The sequence below is a fragment of the Chroicocephalus ridibundus genome, chromosome 2, assembly GCF_963924245.1.
Source record: "Chroicocephalus ridibundus chromosome 2, bChrRid1.1, whole genome shotgun sequence".
Taxonomy (NCBI): Eukaryota; Metazoa; Chordata; class Aves; order Charadriiformes; family Laridae; genus Chroicocephalus; species Chroicocephalus ridibundus.
In genome coordinates, this window is record NC_086285.1 from 17994447 (window position 1) to 18014014 (window position 19568).

The 19568-nt window shown below is 41.0% G+C and overlaps 1 protein-coding gene and 1 long non-coding RNA gene across 4 annotated transcripts in view; one reads left to right on the top strand and one right to left on the bottom strand.

The window, feature by feature from the left end:
• Nucleotides 1–1285: 1285 nt before the first annotated feature.
• Nucleotides 1286–3920, bottom strand: LOC134510573 (uncharacterized). The gene is made up of 3 exons (XR_010069662.1): nucleotides 3857–3920; nucleotides 2708–2778; nucleotides 1286–2237 (listed from the first exon to the last, which is right to left on the bottom strand). It is a non-coding gene; the product is annotated as an uncharacterized LOC134510573 (long non-coding RNA).
• A 219-nt stretch (nucleotides 3921–4139) lies between these two features.
• The window catches only part of MPP7 (MAGUK p55 scaffold protein 7), a 155170-nt gene continuing 139741 nt past the window's right edge, over nucleotides 4140–19568 (top strand). For 2 of the 3 annotated variants that reach the window (XM_063324579.1, XM_063324582.1), the window contains exons 1-2: nucleotides 4143–4256; nucleotides 8774–8849. The gene's annotated coding sequence lies outside the window, so the exon portion shown is untranslated. Of the gene's footprint in view, nucleotides 4257–8773; nucleotides 8850–19568 lie in introns of all 3 variants that reach the window. The other variant, XM_063324580.1, reaches the window with a different exon arrangement.

A 19568-nucleotide genomic window follows, 5' to 3' on the forward strand; every position in this document is an offset into this window, starting at 1 on the left:
TTTATCAAAACTGTATGAATATTCAAAATAGTTTATGCACAGCAAAAACAGTGATGGCAAGCTCATAGACCATGCAGAAGAATAAAAAGGTCAGGCCTGAAGATGTCTAGATGTCTGTCTACATCATGTATGTACCTTTATGATAGCTGGATCCTGAGGAGAAATTCTCATATACCAGAAAATTGTAAAGGTCATCTCACAGAAAAATACTGAGAACTCTATAGACAGCAAAAGGTTACAAGTTGAAGGGAAAAAAACTGATGTATTTTGAGATTTTTGTAAACACAATGAAAGAAGAGAGTTAAAATTACCTGAAGTGCAGCTAGAAAAATTCAGAAATTGCTAAGGGGGACTCACAGACAGATTGCTCATGAACATCAGAATATCGTAAGCCCTGTTTCCTCAGGAAAACAACCTAAACCAACAAAAACTACTGTTTAACATATTTTAGTATTTATTCATATTAATGTCTTCAAGCTCCACGTGCCCTACACAAACATGATAGATTTCTACGTATCACTCAAAATCTAGAGTCTCTGGAGCACTCCTTTGCTTTAACAAACTAGGATTTTACTACAGGTTGCATCTGTAATAGGAAGACCAGGCAAATAGCGTGTACATATGAGAGTACATTTTCTTTCAATAAAATGATTTGCATAATTCATTTATTGTACCTAGATATACTTCAGAGTTTTGCTGAACAACAAATTTCAGGTTTTGCAAAATATAATAGGAAAAAGTGAGAAAACAAAATAAATATGCTTTTAATAAATGAATCTATTCGTACATATTTTCCAGTATCCTCAGTTTGCAATGACTGAAACGTTATATTTTCCAGTATCCTCAGTTTGCAATCACTGAAACAGATTTTTCGCTGGTTCCAGTTCCATTCAGCCAGTCCTTCCTGCTAGCCACAAGCCTGTCTGCTGGAAAACTATGAAGATGAAACAGTAACACGAAAAAAACCCAGCAAGCATTTACAATGCACAAGAAAAAAAAAAAGTCTATGAATATTTATTTCATTTGCACCAACAATGCTGGAATTTGAGACAGAAAAATGAATTGATTATACTCATATCAGACTAAAATCAAGGAAATAAAAAACCTGACTGGAGACAGCTGTCATAAATATTTCGGGAGCCATTCAAATATATGTTTGAAAAAACCCAAAACCCTGTTCTCTAGGAAATTTTCTAAATAAGCGAGTCTGGTAAACTCTTCTGTAAATGTAATGTGATCCAAGCTGTATGCCAAAATCCAGAGAACACAGCTCAAATGCTCTGAATAGAGTGGGAGACACCTGAGATGGTTCTGTTAAATTATGCAAGAATCTCAGCTATGCACAGCAAAAGTGCCAGTGTCAGGAGGTGAAGAACACCAAACCAGTCTGTGCACACACACACAACCAAACATATTTAAAGCAGGAGTTCTCAAATACAGCTGGCCATATTTTGAAGAGAAACTGGATCAGTATCACTTCCCATTAATGATCATATAACATCTTTGTGCCAGACACAGCAACTGCCTGCACGGAAAAATAATTTTAGGAAAGTATTTAATATGTTTTAGCTGCCTTGTAACAACAACTTAGCAACTGAAGAGAGAGGTGCCAACACCTTGTGATCGGCAAGATCTTTAGAGGCAACCAGGAAGATTCTGTGGGTCTACAGTGATCTGCAGATGTGGTACCATCTGAGATGTCTTTCTACTGCTGCATTCCCCTGAGAGAGATGTAAGATGTTGCTTTTGCAGATTTCCAACCATGTCAGCAAAACAGAAGAAAATCCCCCAGCCGTATCAGTCATGTCTAAAGTGTTTTGGGGACTTGTGTGTCACAACAGCTTCTTCAATGTCTTGTTTCTTCCTGTCGTTTTCCACCAGAGAAAGCCCTGGGAGGAAATTAAAGGGAGAAGGGCATCTAACCTGCCTAAATTTAACTCCCTAGCTATCTTTTGCTAGTCTGGCGCTCAGACTTTCAGACTCAAACTGATTTAATGGCATTGGGATGCTTAGTTCTTAACTAAAGTCATGCTGGAAAAAGTCATCTGGATGTGGTTGTCTCCCTTGGGTTTGGAAAAAGCACTGACCTGTAGAAAGCTCTTCATTCTCTCCTTAGTTTCATGTCACTTGCTATCACATGGGAGTGTTCAGATTACAGGAGTTGCTTTGTTTTGGGTTTGTGTGAGAATACGCCTTTTCTGAAAACGATGGAGGGCTCAACTCACTCTTGCCAAACCCTACAATAGGAAAAGAAGGGTAATACTTGGATGGGTACAATGGCAATTCATCTTTCTGGCCGGAAGCCTTGTTTTGGAGTTTTGTTGCTTAGTGTCTGTCAGCACTTTCATACTGGGGAAACTAAGTTTCTCCTACAACAGCCTGGCCTCAACGAAAGGTTTGCATATAAAGTATCAGAACTGTTTTTTTTAATTAATTTTCCAAATGAGGTTAAGTCTTAAGATATGAAAAAGTACTTGGGTGGTACTCAGCATAACAAGAAGGAAATTATTAGCTGGCATTTGTTTAATCTTGTGAAATATTTATGCAAAAGGAAAGCGAGATGAATATTTAAAATACAATCTCAAAAAACACAAAAAATATGTATTCACCCAGAAACTGGGCTACATTTTGAGGTGTCTAGTACCTCTAGGCATTGTAATTAGTCTACTGTCTTTGAGAATAATTTATTTCAAAACTAACCACATACGTTCAACCGGTTTCCTTTCAGGAATGCTTCAGCTGCTGATGGATCACAAAAGGAAGGATTGCGTCCCAAGTCTTTGAAGATATGGATAAGAAGGAAGTAATTGTTAATGATTTGCTGATCTAAACCAAAAATGATTGACATCATAATGAAATCATGTAATCCTGCAGTGTGCCAAACCCCCCGTAATTTTAAACGGAACAGGAACAAATGTCAGAGGAGGTTGAATGAGATTAGTTGCATTATACACTACACAACTATATGTGTCTACTAATAAAAGAGCTGCCCCAAGAAATGAGAGGAAATGGTAAAAAACTAACAGTCTTCTGCCACAGTTTCTGTATCTCAATGAATTTTTGTCACAATTAAACACCTCACTCGAAATGCTACTTGAAGACAGTGCAGAAAAGTCCCAGGAGAATTAAAGATGTCCAAAACCACCTGTAATCACATACTTTGAGATTAGCCAAGAACTAATATCAGCACAGCCTGGCGTAGGCTAGGGATGCACTTCTGCAAGGTGGCTGTCCAGTGCACTAAATGCCAAGTTTTGCAAACATTGGACAGCACTGCTGTTGCAAACACAGGTATTTAGAACACCTGTGTGTAAAGACTGGAAGAATCCTTGGCATATTTTATTATATGAAAAATAAACCCACTAAGAATAGATTCATTGAATGAATAAAGACTCATCCTTTCCCGCACAGACAGGGCTGCAGCCAGTGCTTCTGCTGAAGCCACCGCTGCCCTTGACAGCTACCCAGACCATCTCCTTACCCCTCCTGCTCCTCCGCCCTGCCTCCCCCCTGAGCACACCCTCCACAAAATTCACAAATTTATCTTCTGCGGGTGCCTTCGGCGCTCTCTAAGGCAGGAGGCCAAACCCAAACACCGGTCACACCACCTGTGGAGGCTCCTGCTGTCCCCAGGCCACCCAGGAGCCGCACCAGGAGGCCTCCCACCAGGGAGGGCCCACACTGCGGGACACCCCCCGCGCCGCGCGGCCAGTTACCCCAGAGGCAGCCGGCCGCCCTCCTCCCCCTCCGCTTCGCTGTCGCGCCCCCCACGGATTCCCCCCGCCCCGGTTTCTGCCGCGCTGCCGAAACTCCCCAACCCCGAGCGGGGAAGGCCGGACCAGAAGGACGAACCCACAGGGGCCCCGGCACTGCCACTGTCACTGTCACGGACCCGCCACACCGGCCGCCGCCCGTTCCCGCCGCGCCCCCCGCCACCGGCCTGCCGTCACGCGACGGCCGTGGGGCGGGCCGCCGCCTTCCCCCGCGGCCAATGGGCGCTCGGCTTCGCGCGGTCCTCCCTCCCCCAGCCAATCGGGCGCGAGCCTGGCCTTGGCGTGCGTCTGTGTGTACGGGATGGAGGGGGTCGGGGCTGGCGAGCGGCCGCTGGGCTCCGCGCGAGCCCCGCCCTGGTGGGAGGGGCCCGGCGCGCCCGGCCCGGCCCAGCGCGGCGGCGGCGATGGGGAGCCGGGGAGCGCGACTCAGCGCGTAGAGGGAGGTTGGGGCGCGTCCGCCGCCACCGGGAGGCTCGGCCGCAGGTAGGAGCCGCGGCCCATCCTCGGGGCGGGGGTCTGTGAGGTGGCGGGAGGGGGTGGCCCCGCGTTCCCCCGGTACCGGTGTCGGGACGGGGGGCTCGGAGGGGTTGGGTTGTGCCGTGCCGTGCCGGCGGGACCGGGGAGGGTTCGGCTGGGGTGTGTGAGGGGAGGCGGCAGGCGCCGGGCTGGGGGGTGTGTGTGTGTGTGTGGGGGGGTATCCGCACCCCCTGCCCGGGGCGCCAGTTCCAAGATGGCCCCCGCCCGGCCGAGCCCCCCCGGCCGTGTGCGAGGCGCCCGGGCGGTGGGGGAGCCCCGCGGGGCCGTGCCCCCTGCCCGGGCGGGGCAGCCCCGCGGGCTGAGGCGACTCCCGCCGCCGCTTGTAGCGTGAGCGGGGGTCCGAGCCCGCGGGACGCAGGCCCGGAGCGGGAGCTGCCCGCCGTGAAATCCGGCCGGGGGGCGGGAGGGCGTGGGGGGAGGTGGGTTTAATCGCGGCTAGTGCTTGGCTTTGAAAAGCCGCCGGGTTGTCGCGGAGAGTTGAGGAGAGAGCTCGTCTACAGCGAGTAATGGATGTGACCGAGCCATTAAGTGGCATCAGGCTGCGCAGCTGGGCTCAGGAGACCGATTAAACTTTAATTTATAGGTTATCGGTACCGTGAGGTATTTTTATGAATTGGCTGAGAATAGCTTAATTCAACTGTGAAAACAGTGCCTTACTGGTTTTGTTAATGCCTGCGTTTAATCTGTGTTGAGCAAGACATAGCGTTATTAATTTGTCATGTTGCACGTGAAGAGCGTAAATGATGATATTTGATGTAAGAGCTCAGAAAAGCAGTAGATGCCTTTGCATGCTGCTTTTATGTTTTCACCTCTGAATTCCTATCTTTGTTTTATTTAATCTGTATTTATAAAATAAAGTCTTTTTGCATTTCCAGAGCTTTTTCTTTGAATTGATTTGCTTTCATAAATAGCTCAGCACATCTTTGCCTTTCCTTCCCTCTAAATAAACTGTAGAACAACTTCAGAGGCAATAGCTTTCAGTGGTTTTTGTAGTTCTTCCTTATGAAGAAGACTGAATAGTCTGGACAGTGGTGACCAGCATCTTTAGACCTCACGGCAATCCTCAGTACTTGAATTCAGCATTTGGTTTTTACGGTTATTTTTTGGATGATGTTCAGAGTTCTTATTTTAAGTTCATCTCTAATTGATGTGGATGATCAAATCTCTAATCTCAGAATTAACATTAGGATTTTGCTAGATATCACTGGTTTGGATTGAGTAAGGTTTTTTTTAATTTTTATTCAGAATGGGTGATTGCATGTAGCTTCTAAAAGCTGTTTTAAAGCAACAGTTAATTTAGGTTTTGGGATTTAATCTGATAGAGCTAGGGAATGAATGAATGAGACTCATCAGCTTCAATTGTGCCTGTTTATTCATCAGAATGAAAAGGAGTAAAGCAGTAACCTAAACAGTGAAAAGTTTATTTAAATGATTTCAGAGGAATGGCTTTGGACTTTAATGTGAATGTGTTTATATTTACACGTGTACATTTAAAAGGAGACAGAGGAAGTCCCAGAGCTGCAGAGTGCTGTCAGCTGGCAGAGTACATCAAGAAAGGGTTTCTGTGTGTTTACTCTGTTCTTGTTCTTTTCTTTAGGCATCCACTAGCAGTCCTTATTAGAGACAGGATACCGTGTTAGATGGACCTTGAACCTGAGCTAGTATGGCATTTTTGGGTTCATAATAAAATGTTTTCTGTGTAGTGGCCTACAATTTGGAATTTAAATTTTAAATTAGGCAGGTGTCAGAGCTGTAAGTTTCTAAGAGTGTGGTATAAAAGTCAATACCAGGTGCAGAGAAAGCAGGCTAATGAATGTACTGTTACTTTGGATGCTTATTTGTACTTCTGTTAACATTTATAGGACATCCCAACTCCTGATAGGAAACAGTCACAAGTATGTTTTCTAAGTGGCGACTTCCAGTCCTTTCCTGAGTGCCTTGTGGGAGTACTGTGCTTCTCACGAAGACGTTGTTGTTGGAATCTGCTGTAACTCCCATCTGTTCTTAAGATGTTGCAACACTACCTTTCACTGAAACGGCAGCCTTAGCTCTGCTTTCCTGTGCTGAATCTCTCCTTTTTATGTGGCAAGCACCTGAGCACCTGTGAGCCTTTCATTTATCTCTAGCATATGGAAGGGAGCAGAAGGGATCTGTAAAAAGTAGTTCAGTAGCATCTTCCCTCTAAACTGGTTCCTCTGTGTTAAGGTTTACTGTAGAACTTGCTATGATAATAAGTAAAAGCAGGAAAAAAATCCGGTCTTGCTGCTAGCAGTGTATCCATCAATTGTCTTCTAGAGTATCTTTTGGAAAGATGTTGCAGTGAATTAAGCAAGTTTCACCATCTAGAACTACGTGAATTATGTGTAGGAGTCACGAAAGCTTCCCACATAGTTGTGCTAATGGAGTTCAATCCCAGCCTGTGGTGTTTATACACTTCCTGACCCCATCTCCTGAAAAGTCTTCATCCCGCTTGCTACCGTTTCTTGTTCATTAAGGAAAAGATGCAGTGTATTAACTTGTCCCTTCGTAATTTCAGTCTCAGAAATATAAAAATATAACAGAATTCATTTATACCTGCTTTTAGGGGATCGTGGTGTTTACATCACAAGTGATATTGTACTTGTCTAATACAGTGCCTTGCCCTGTATTACAGAAGTAGAGAGATGGGGAACAAGCATTATTTAATACACTTCAAATAACTTTTGCAGTATTGTTAACATCCCTTGACAGTTCATAGGACTAACTCTGTCCCATGTCATGTATGGAAGATCTGAGAACAGCTCTGCATATTTTACTGAATAATTTTGAGCGTTACCATGAGGTATTCAGTAAAGTTCTTTGACATGCAAGTTTCCCAAGACAGCGATAAATGATACAGATACAGTGACATGCTGTTTATTTCAGCTAGCAGCCTTGCATTTAGGGAAAAAACAGCAGAAAGCAAAAATAGCACATGTCTGAAGATGCACAAAACTTTTCTTTGGTGTTCTTGAATATCTATGTTCGTTATGCTTGGCTGCCAAAGAGCACAACTTGAATTTTCCCCACACTATGGAAGACTAACAAATTCCATGTGTTCTTAAGCAATAGCATTAAGCAGACTAGTTTCTAGGACTCCAGGTTTTGTCCTGATCTACATTATGAATCATGGGTAGAATTACCCTTATCACTCAGTTGTTAGCTCTGCAGAAAAGCTGCTAATGTAAAAGGGTTTCAGTATATTTAATCTGTTGGGATCACATCTTGTAACTGTGGCCAACATCTTTTGTCGCTTTTCCATTCAGCTGTGAAGGCTAATATGAGCCTATCATTGCCATTATATGAAATAACAGATCAGGTTAAAATCCAGCCTAGACCGTGCCCCCTTTATGTCATATTTTTAAAAAATAATATTTTAATAGAAGAAAAAAATCAACCTTGGCAGTTGTTTGCTAGTTTAAAGAACAAAAATTCAAGCTTTCTTAGTTCTCAAACCATGTGCAGTATAGTCAGTGATGTAATAAGACTGCAACCAGAAGCTCCTGAAATTAATTAATTGTTTACATCCTCAGTGACATCAGTATTTAAAGACAATCATTGAACAAATAAGCTATAACTACAAACTGTACTATAGAGCTGTGAGATGTGAACGTTGTAGTTTGCAGTGTGCAGAAGAGACGGTGACATATGAACATGGCAAGAATAGACTAATCTTGATGTTTTCCACCCTGTTTTGACTGTTAGGTTCTTGCCATAAGTGTAACAGGGTGGTGGTTCTGTTTCCGACGTGTATTCTGTGGTCTGCTGCTCCATCTCTGCTCTGCAGCTCATTGCCAAGAAGAGACATCAGGTGTTTTCAGTTTGTATGAGGAGTAGGCAGTGCATAATGCCAGGTGGAGTGTTGAAAAAGACATTTGCTGAATGTCAGTGTGCACAGCTAGTAATGGTTTCAAGGTTATTGCTGATTTTCCAAAGCAGAGTGATTAGCTATCATGCGGCAAAGACACGAGCATCTTTACTACAAGTCACAAGTGCTTAGAGGGTTTTCAATATGGGCCCATTAAGTGCAATGGGAGAAGGCTTACACCTCGAATTTTGTACCAGAACTTGCGATATAGTTCACGTATAAAACATGATTATACATCTGTGAAGTCTTATGGATATTTATATGTTAGATACAGCTTAGCTGTACCCATTTTAAAATCATTAGTTTGCTGAATTATCACTTTAAGACCAATTTGTCTAGGACGGGTATGGAGGCAGACCAAATTTGCATGTTGAAAACTTCTCTTCCCCCAGCTTAAATAAGTCTCTTCTGACTTGTCTTATTTCTGCAGTGTGTCATAGAGGAACAGTAGTTGGGAGGTTAACTACTTTAAACTTATGCTGCTAACATTTAGAACAAAACCACAAAAATATGTAATATTTCCGACACTGACAAGAACCAATGTCATATTACTATTAGCCTTTCCTTTTTCCTTCAGGCTTCATAGATTCTCAGTTCCACAGTTTGGAAAATGCGTATCTTAAGTCACTGCTGAAGTACAGATGGTCATCCAGGTAGGATTACCTTGTGATTCCTCTTTTGCCCACCATTTTCTGATACTGGACTAGGCTGTTGCTTGTTTTCTATTGTTCTGAACAATATGTGGATTAGTATGAGAGACCAAGAGTAATTTTATATCATGCTTAGTATTAATAAAGCTGTGAAACACCATTGTACCAATTTGTGGTCTAAGTATTTTTAATCGTGTGTTGCTTTATTGTCTTGTAAAGACACACTCTGTTTTTTGAGTCAAAAATGACTAAATTTTCTTATGTTGTTTCATTATATATGATGGTATAAGTTTTGAAAAAAAAATAGGAAGGTATATTGCTAATACAGCCAACCATTAATGATGACTGTCAACAAAATACATTGCACAAAAAATTGTATAACAAGTTTAAGACTAGAGTAAAACTGCTTCAGAGCTACTAATTATGTCTCAGAACTTGGAAACACGCACATCCATTTATATATAGAGCATAGAAAATCCTTAATGAATTCATAATGTATTTGGTGGACTTTAGCAAATGAAGCTGTTCCAGAAGGAACAATGTAGTTTCAGATATGAAATGCAGAGCTGCTGTTTCACAGACAATATGCCATGAATGCTATCTAAAGAAATGGACTTGACATTGCAATTATAATAAAAGAGAGTGGAATGTAATTATTTCACATGGTACCTGTGGCCAAATCAGAAGCTGCAACTGGTAGATGGAGAAGGTTTTTTTGTGTGTTTTTAGAAAACACGTTCCAAGTTCAGCTGATAGAAGGCCTTGCTTTTTTTTATCACAGTCCAGAAGAGTTGCAAAAAGAGAACTGATCTAAAGAAACAGTCTTAAATTTCTTCTCAGGGGTTTGACAGATACAGTAATGAAGGTTTTCCATGGCTTAACAGATACTGTGATAGAGGTTTTCAGTGAATAGCTGTTCATGAGCAGTTAATTATCTCATTGTAATCTGGGTCATTTGTGAAGCTGTGAACACAGTTACCTTTTGTGTTAGGATTGCACTGTAAGTGGAACGTGTGTGTGGAAGGGGGAATGCTGAAACTGCATCATGTTGATACTAGCAGTGCTGGAGAAGTGACCAAACCCAGTTTCTGAACGAGCAGCTTCCTCCCTTGTTAAGATGAATAGAGGCTAAACTCTAATGAGGGTGTGAAATCCCTACTCTGTAGGCCGTATCTAAAAGTCCTTGCTCCTCCCCTAGTGCTCTCCCTGCCACCAGCCCAAGGCAAGTTACTGCTGCTCCCACCAGGACAAACAGCAGCCCTTTTGTTAGCTGCCTGCCCGGGGCACAGCCTGTCCTGGCTCTGCTTCCGCTCTCTTGCCAACCGTACATCCTAGAGAACCTGAACGGAGCCTTTTGCTGCCTAATCTCCAAGCTTAACTGATTCAGTAATCTATGTGAGCTCCGGTACCTATATAGCTAACCTGTAACTTCAGTCCCACCAACTTAAGTTCTAGCATTTAGTTTTCTATGGGGAAAGGAACATCCAGCTGTTGCAGGCTTCTTCTTCAAAGATTGGTAATTACTCCAAAGGTCCAAATCTATTACTTTAATAATGTCAAAATTAGATGTGCTAGAAATTCTGTCTTGGTATTGAGAAGACACTGCAAGTACTATAGCCTAGCAGGTTTGAAACTGCCCCCACTGAGCTGCAGTGCGTGGCTCCCTGCTTCGAAAGCTTGTCGTGCGTTTGAAATATGATATAGACAGTGACTTGGACCACCTTCCAGCTGCCACAACCAGTCTGAGCGAGGGTATCAAAATGGCAAACAAACCTCAGGGGATAAAACTGTGAATGGCATGCTTTGAGGCAAGTGCTGAGTGGTGCCTTTGGTCCCTCATCTGACTGCTGTGAGTGTCATGTGCTTGGGCCCTGAGACCTGGAACAGGTCAGTCGGGACACCCTGCGTGCTCCTCAGGAAAGAGTGATGAGTGATCCAGCTTCAAGAAGTCTTGATGGTTAAAATGGAGAGCAGAAGTAACGTGCAGGAGCTGAGTACTGAGGCAAGATAGAAGTCAGTCAGCCAGCAAACACGTTTTTGGAAGGCATGTAGAAAAGACGGTTGTTGTCCTTTCCTTAGAACTGTGGCTATAGCTAGCAAATGTGGACAGTTGAAAACTGTCATAATTTCCCTTTGTTTGCTTCTGCTGGAAGATAACTACTTCTAGTGGATGGTGGGCATGCTAGCATCCAGACTGAAGGAGAAATTATGACTGGAAATAGCAGATTTCAGGACTGCAACAGTGGGGAAAAGTGTCTTCCTAGGCAGTTATATCTGGAAAGTTCTACTGTAAGGGAAGGATTTGCAAGGCAGTTCCTAGAGGAAATGGGAGTCAAAGGAACAGTTTGACAATTGGAAAAAAGTTGAAGACTATTGTGCCAGCTGTAACCAGCTTTTGTTTCCTAGAAGCTATGAAAACTGTTCTCTAACATTATGTACTGTACACAAGATTAATTATTTTAACTCCCGCTTTGATGATAAATATGCATTTATTATTTAATATAGATATTTAAGATTCATTAGGGCTTTTTACTGGACTTGTTCACAATGATAAATGAAAACTGTTAAATACCTTCATTTCAAAAGGAAAAAAGGCTGGGGTGGAAACAGAAGGGTGTTAGAAACCAATATAGAAATTTGGCTAGAAGGAAGAATCTGTAGCTGACATGGCTGTGGAGGAGGAGTTTAAATATTTTGGGTACAGAAGGATATTGTAGCAGAGTTGTAAAACTTTTTTTTTCATTGATATGTGATTTAAAAAGTAAAGTGCAGACATTAATATGGCAAATATTTGAATTTTGGAAAGAAACAGACCCCTACGCAGCACAGGAGACTTAGGTAATACCTGTTAGGGAAGGTTTACAAACTCAGTAACCTTTTCTCACAGTAGGACCTGGCTGATCCACTAATTATATGGAATAAGTTATAGAATACCAAGGAAACTTCAGAAACCTTGCAAAATGCTGCTCTTCGTATTTGGAGAAGAGGTAGTGGAGTGTGACCCAAATCATTACTGGTTGGTTATTGTCCCCTTAACTGACTGAAAAAAGTACAGAGAAACCTAATAACCAACATCTGTAATATGAAGACAGGTAGTCTCAACCCAGTAACTCTTTACCAGTGGTTCACTTAGCAGAAGTGAAACCAGCAAACCAAAGGCAGTATTAGATTATTTTTTTTATTGTTCAGAATTAAAACATCTTGTAGGAAGATAGGTTTTAGTTAAATATTCCTTTTACTGCTCTATGAATAGAGGCAGACAGCAACTGTAACACAATGTTTAATTCTGTAACTTTGTTGTGTAGGTGGAAAATTGTAATCAATGATGACAGTTGAGTAAATGCCACTTCATTAAGGTTGAATTTACATTTTACTCCTCAGACTTTCAGCTTTATCACATTATTTAATGAGTTCCAGCTAGTGGTTTTGGCTTCCTATGGGTGATAGCAATTAAATTTGAAAGAAAACAGGAGGCTTTCTGGTTGCTTTATCCAAGTACTGAACTCACCGTTTTACATGCTTCTAGCTTACATCAGAGAATTAGACATCCCACCTTATTAAATCACTTATTCTGTCTTCTCTAATGCTTTCATCTAGCTTGGATATAGCATTAATATTTAAAATGTATGTATCGGTTCAATAGACACAAGCATTACTTATCAAAACACTGCAGCTTATTAAAATAAACCTGCTGCCATCACAAGTAAAAGTCTGTGGAATGACATGTGGTGCCAGCAGGCGCATTGTACGTTCTCATAAGCTGGTCAGCTGAGGTGGTGGTGTTACTTCAGGAAGAAACGCCTTCTTGAATGGAGCATCTCCAGATTCCTGAAAAGAAAACATGGCATGCACATTAGTATAGCCGAAGACTAGCAGACTATAGGAACAGGAAAGTATTCACTTAAGTAATTGGACCTTCAGTGGCTGTTCAGTTTGTATTAACAGTTCCCAGTATGTCAGAGCAGCTATATGTGTTAATTGAGATTTCTTACGTTTGACCACATTGTGAAGATCTAAATAACAAAGTTATCCCCAGTTGTCCAAAAGCAAATCTTGTATTGTGGTACTTATGGCTAAATATTTGTTTAGCTGCTAGTTTGTAGCTCATGTGGTTCCTCACGTTTGGAATGAGAACAGAGCGTGTCCTTCTTCCACTGCCTGCACAGGGCATGGCCAGAGCTGCTGTGGTCTGCCTGGAGGATTCCAGCACACTTCTGTTGCTCCTGGCTCCCAGTTTATGAGGACAGTGTCCTCACTACAGTGACCAGATATATTCCTCTCTTACCTTGCAGTGGGCTGCTGCTCATGCACTGGCTGATCGAATTCAAATGCTGATTTCCCTTCTCTTTAGTTGTGCATTTGAGATGACAAAGCAACGGGCTAAACTTTCCTTTGTGTTCTGCAATTAGTGCAGGCCTTATGACCTATGTGCTACTCCATCATACATGAATTAAAAGCATACCTTGACCCTGTTTCTCTTTTGAATGGGGCTTGGTTTTGATTCTGTCTTAACAAACATTAATGCCTAGCTGCGGTTGATGCCTTGTATCTTCTGCTGCGTAATGGATTTTGTGTCCTCTTCCTCCATAGCGCTTTTGCGGCCTTCAAAATGAAACCAATTTCTCTGTAGCTCTTGGAACAGCTTTTAGGGACCTTGTATGTAATAATACACCACTCTGAATTAGTAAGTAATGACATGACCTTTTCTTCTCCAAAACTCATTCTTGAGTAGTATGCTGAGATACTATCTCCCCATGTGAATGCTTGACTAGAGAGATGAGTTTTGATGGGCGTGCATGACAGGTACATTTGATAGCCTCTCTTCCCCAGTGGAGGAGTGAGAACATGCCACAGCCTGCTGAAAGCCTCATGTCTGGTTACCTTGTGCCAAATGTTGCCATGTTTTTTACTATGTTGTGTTTTCTTTGCTGGATGTAGACTGCAATAGGAAAGGTAATCCAAAATCCAGTGTTTGCATTGTTGCAAAGCTGCTTACACATTTAGAAACTGGAACTTACAAATACATGGGAAGATACAAATTTCCTCTAATAAGAGGTAGGTAAGCAATTACCTATTTACCAATAGGTAATTAGATTTCTTTTTTCTTTCTGAAAGTTGGATGTTTTTATGCGTAAACTATTGTGTATGCACACTGCTATATATAAAAATTATTTTACAGCGCATGTACTCAAGTACAAGACAGCCCCTCCCTGCAAGGAGACTGAACTTGTGTGTGCAAGCACGCCTCTACCAGTGTTACTAAGAGAAACGTTTGACCTTGAATTTTAGATATTTGTTGCAGCTATCCTCTCTCAGTAATGAGTGTTCCCCATCTCCTTTGACAGTGAAGTATTTCTTAGGCCAAGGAAAAAAGGCAAAAAGAATGATGAGGTGAAGAAAGGAAAATGTCAGGTGCTCGCCTTTCTTTTAGCAGTATCAGCACGTTCTTCCTGAACTTCTATTGGAAGGGAATAGAGTAGTAGTACTGTATGCCCAGAAAAAGTAAAGCTAAAGGAAAAGCTCATCTAGTCTACTGAATCCTATAGGAATTTTGTAACTAAAAGAGGGATGGTAAAAACTTTAAATAAAAGCCTCTTTTCTAAGGAGTTAAGGGATGAGCTATTCTGGTGTCCAAGTAAGAAACCGGCTTCAGCCCTAGCATATGAATTAATGTCACAGTACCACTCTCTAGGTCAGTGGTTCCCAGTCAGTAAGTTGCATTGTCATGAGACACAGTGTTTGTTTTTGCTTTTTCTTTTCTTTGTTAGACAATACTGTAGAGATAATAGCATGGTCAGACTGGCTGTGACGTCTCCTTATGATAGTTCTTGACTTGCTGCTGAGACCTTGCCTCAATGTAGCTCAACCAGGCTGTGTTCTGACAGTCAAGATCAGGCAGATTTTTTTTTTCTATTGCTTGTGTCTCATCAGAGGGTCACTGATTTGATATTTTGTCATAGGAGTCTTTGGCTTATGACTTGGCATGTGATTGTACCAGCTGCCAGAATGACCTATGCAGTTCTATGAACTTTGAATTAAATATAAATGAAGAAAGGGAAAAAAACCAAAACCCAGTCAACAACTTGCTAATAAAAAAAATGCAGTTTGTGTGAGTTTATTGCCCTGAGACTTGGCATAAACTACACTTGAGATCCAGAATTTGTGTGCAGGAATCACCCCAGTTGTATTTCCAAGACAATATTTCAAAAAGTATTGTTTCAAAATAATATACTAAAAAACCCCTGTGCTACTTGGGACACAGGATTCTTTTGCTGTCATTGCAGTGGCATAGCAAAGTCATTCAGGCTGCCTGGAAACTGGCCAGGGGTGAATGTAGGAGAGTAATCAGAATATCTGATAGGGAATTCTGTGAATTGTCTGTGGGTGCAGCTTGGAAGAAGAAGAAGACAGAAAGCATGTGCGTTTTTGAGATAGGTGCAATTCTTAACGTCTGCAAGTTTTCGGAGTGCTCTAAGTCAGTTTTGTATAGACAGCTTTTCCTTTTGTATGCTTTGCAGTGTTTACAGAGTTTCTGAAGAGTTCAGTTTGCCTGGTTTTAATACGTACCTTAAGGTAAAGACCTTTTGTGATACAAAATATTATTTCTAACTTTATTCCAGTTTAAGATAAGTTTGTGCAAAGTTGAGTTACACTTAAAGGAATTTATGTGTTGACAATTTTGTAATATTTAGAGGAATGAAAATTGGCTCAAGTAGATTTCATCCTACAATTTAGCTACGTTTGTGTTAGACTGCTGAATGCCAAAATTTAAATGTCAGAATGCATGTATATTGCATTGTAATTTTGTAATTTGATATCTAATCCTATAGCAAAACAATCAAACTGGTCTATAAACAGTTAAGATAAATTTCAGTTGTCTTATTGGTGTCCATTATATCTCTTTCTGTATGTGATGGGGGGGAATGCAGCTAAAGTTGAGATGAGTAATCCCATGTCCTGGTACTAGAGAGATCATCTGGTGGATTACAAGGAGACTGTTACATAGGCCAAGGAGCAGAAATCTATTTGTTACTTCCAGACGAAAAATGATCAAAGGCTGGAGATGGAGCTGCAACAAGGATTTGAAAGTGGTCATTTGAGCTTTGCATCTGTTACTAAGGACGAACTTGCTGAGATTAGTGGGGTAGGTCAAGTAAAATATGTCCTCTTATGCTCAGCAGGCCTAACGGGAAGTCCTTGGGAGTATCTTCTTTCAGCATACTTTTTTTAAACTTGTCTGAATTATACAGTCATATGTCTGGAATATACTATAAATCAGATCTGCAGGCTCTCATAGTGAATTAAAGTGAAGGCTATTTTGATGACAAGTTTAAAAAAGCATTGGTATTCTAGTATAAGCAGATGAACTAAAATGGTAGGAAAATGTTGTGGTGTGATATAAACTAATTGAAAATGGATTGTAATGCTTTCTTGCAGCTACCATGCTTTGTGCTTTGCTAAGAAAATCAAGCTAGGAAAATAGAGTTTGAGATTAATTTACATAAACTTTACTGCTCAGACACAAGTTTTATTCTTGTTCTGCAAAACTCTTCTATATGTTTAACCACAATGGTTTTGCAAGGAATAAGGAGAGGGGAAATCAACTGAAAAAAGGAAATGCCTTTGAATTCTAAATTTAAAGTGAAATTGCATGCTATTTAACGAAAAATTGTGTACTCTGGGTCTGCTGACGAGAATGTAAGAGGTGTTTATACTTTCTTCAGAAGTGACCGAGAGAGGTGCATTGGAAAAGAGAATAACAAATATCTGTAAAGCAGCCTTTGTTTTGGTGTGGCAGTCTAGTTGTTGGCAAAGATTGACATCAAAACTTTTGTCTCTGACAGGCTGTGTCTGGACCATTTGTTTGATAGCAGCCGAAGAGCCTGTCCTCAAAATGTGGTTTAAGTACTTATTTGAATAATTGTTGTATAGAAAATTGTTGTATAGAAAAAAATATTTCCTATAGTTTGCTCTTTTGTGTTGCCAGGTAATTTCCTTAAGTGTTCTGAGCTTGTTATGAGAAGTAGTGAATGGTTGTATTTGGTTTGCCTTTGTACACTCCTGATGAGTGCTCATACTTTCCCCTCTTCTACGATTCACTCAGTTGTTGCATTTCAGTATGAGCCTTTAGAAGGGAACAGTAAGGTCCGTGGTGTGATCAGGGACTTTGCAAATAAGCAGGTGGAATTTATCGGCCAAAAATACTTTGCAGTTTGTCTTCAATTTCAGATATGTTGCAATAATAAAACACGGATATAAAGAGACCCCCTAGACAGGCCTGTACCTGTTGGTGTAAAACAGTCTCTTGGCCTGAAAGACTTGTAGGGGCAGGTAATAGTCTTTATTAGACCAACTTGTATACTTCTTTACATGTATCTTTAGATGTCAAGCAAGTTCAAAGGCTGGTGTGCCTGAAAGACCGTCTCCTCTTTCAAACTCTAAAGCTTAGTGTAGTAGAACATGTTACTTCTGCAGACTGATCGTGTCTAACCAATTGTCTTAGACCATCATGGTTGCTACAGTTTTTCTGGTTAATGATGTGTGGGCAAAAATGGGGATTGGAACCTTTCAGTAGCAAAGTGGTTGACAGCTGTTTTTGAACCACCCTGTCTGAACTGAACGTAGTAGCAAATACAGAGCCTGTTGAGCATGCTAGATGTAATACTGTTTTGGGTATGATGATCTGCTGCAAGTGTGCAGAATGTTAGGGGTGCAGATGGTAGGACTGGCTAGTTGCATGGAGACCAAATAAGCTGAGCTCTGTCAGATTTTGGGAGCGAGGACTGCATGAGAGGTGTGCTTTCTGCAGCTCTTGTTTGCAGAGGGAGCAAATTTTTAGCATGAGATTATAAGAAATGAGGTTATTGGTCTAAGACATTTTATGAAAAGATACTCTGTGAAGTTTATTCTGGGCAAAGTTTGTCCTGCTAAGATATTAATATCTGGTTTTGCTTTCTGTGGTATAATTATTCTTGGGTATTGCCTGACAGATGGTTATATCTTAGAGTTGTATCAGAATGATGTTATTTGCTTGACAGTTATTGTTCTCTTAGGAATGCAGGACAGGAACGGACCTCCCTATTCATCAAGTTTATTTTCATGCTCTTGTAGGCTTTATGTCATACAGTCGTAGACATATGGAGTGCTGTCTGAAAAGCAGCTGGGCTTTTTCCCCTCACTACTTTAATTAGAAGCCTGTTCGAATGCTAAATTGCCCTAAACATGAGGAAGCTGCTTGTAATGTTCAGCCTAAATTTATTCATCATCTGTTGGTAATAACCAGTTCTTGTGCCAAGGTTGTCCTTTTATTTTGAATAGTTTTTTCTTATTTTATAATTATCTCAGTGCGTTTGTGTACAGCCTTTGTTTTTCTGCTCAGCTTTACTTTTGCTAGGCTAAGGCCAAGTCCTTGCAGTTTCCCTTCAGTTTTGTTGTTGAAATGTAGAGCAAAATGGAGGTGTGGGTACTCGGAGACTTTTCAGCTTTCACATAGCAGGTTTTTCCAGTTCCCTGAGAAGGGTGTGTCTTATTCTTTGTACTATTGCTGATAAAACAAGTGAGTAGTAGCTTCCTTGTTATTGCAGTGCACCAACAGAAAACACGAAGATAGAAAATTCTGTATTTTAAACTCTCTGAACATTGTCTTTGGGTGGCGAGGTTGTTCACACAGTAGGGGCTTGCCGTGTACCCTCTAATTTAGGAATGCAGGCACTCCTGTGAAAGTGGTGTTGAAAGGCAGGCAGATGTTTGATTGCTTCAAGTGCGTGGGTTCCACTTTGTGTTTTTTGTTTTTTTTCCTCAGGCTGTTTAATGTTCAGATCAGTATTCTGTGGCTGATCTGTGCACAGACAAATTCTTTTTGCATTTTTAATGAGTTAATGCAAAAATCTGTGATCAAAGATAAGTCAAACCTATTACAAAGGAATCAAAAACTGGAATTGTGTTTAAATATTTTCCTGGCTAATATTTATAGATACTTGCTACTTCTAAAGCTCTTGATAAAGCAAAGTACTCTTCTAAGACTTATTTTCTTAAGATATTAATGAAAGATGCAATAGGTGGATACATTTTGAAGAATTTAACTACAAAATTAAAAAAAAAAGAGTTTAAAAAAACTTAAGTACAAAGGCCTGACCTACTTTCTTCCTGTTTAAAATCCTAAAGGCTGTTGTGTTGGAAAAAGTAAAACAAACCCTTAACACAGTTTAAAATGCAGTGGAAGGTTTAATATTCTAGATTTAAAAGAGAGCTTAAGCCTTCTAATGTTCAACACTGCAGTTCTTAAAAATTAGGCTCCTGGCTAAGAAAGTATGGAGGCAGACACCTAAGGACCACATGCTGATGAGATTCTGGTTTCCTGGATAGAATTTGAAATCCATGATGTGCAGCACTGGTACAGAGAAGTTGGCTGGTAGGAAATCAGGGTATACCTTAGACATTCATATAACCCTTATATTAATCAGAAAATAAATTCTGTACCACTTTCTGCAGTTTTCTCTTAGGAAGATGCTTTTGATACCTATCTTATATGTAGTAGACTAGCAGTTAATTAGCTTATTCGTCCAAGAAGTAGGAGGCCTTGATTCTAGGTCCTTCACGACCTGAGGGGGCTCAAGTCTGTGTTTTTCTCTTCTTAAGAGTGCCATAACCCAGTTGTTCATGCTTAGGTAAGTGACCTAACCACCACACTGCAGATTCAGACTTCTTGCCTACTGTCTTGCA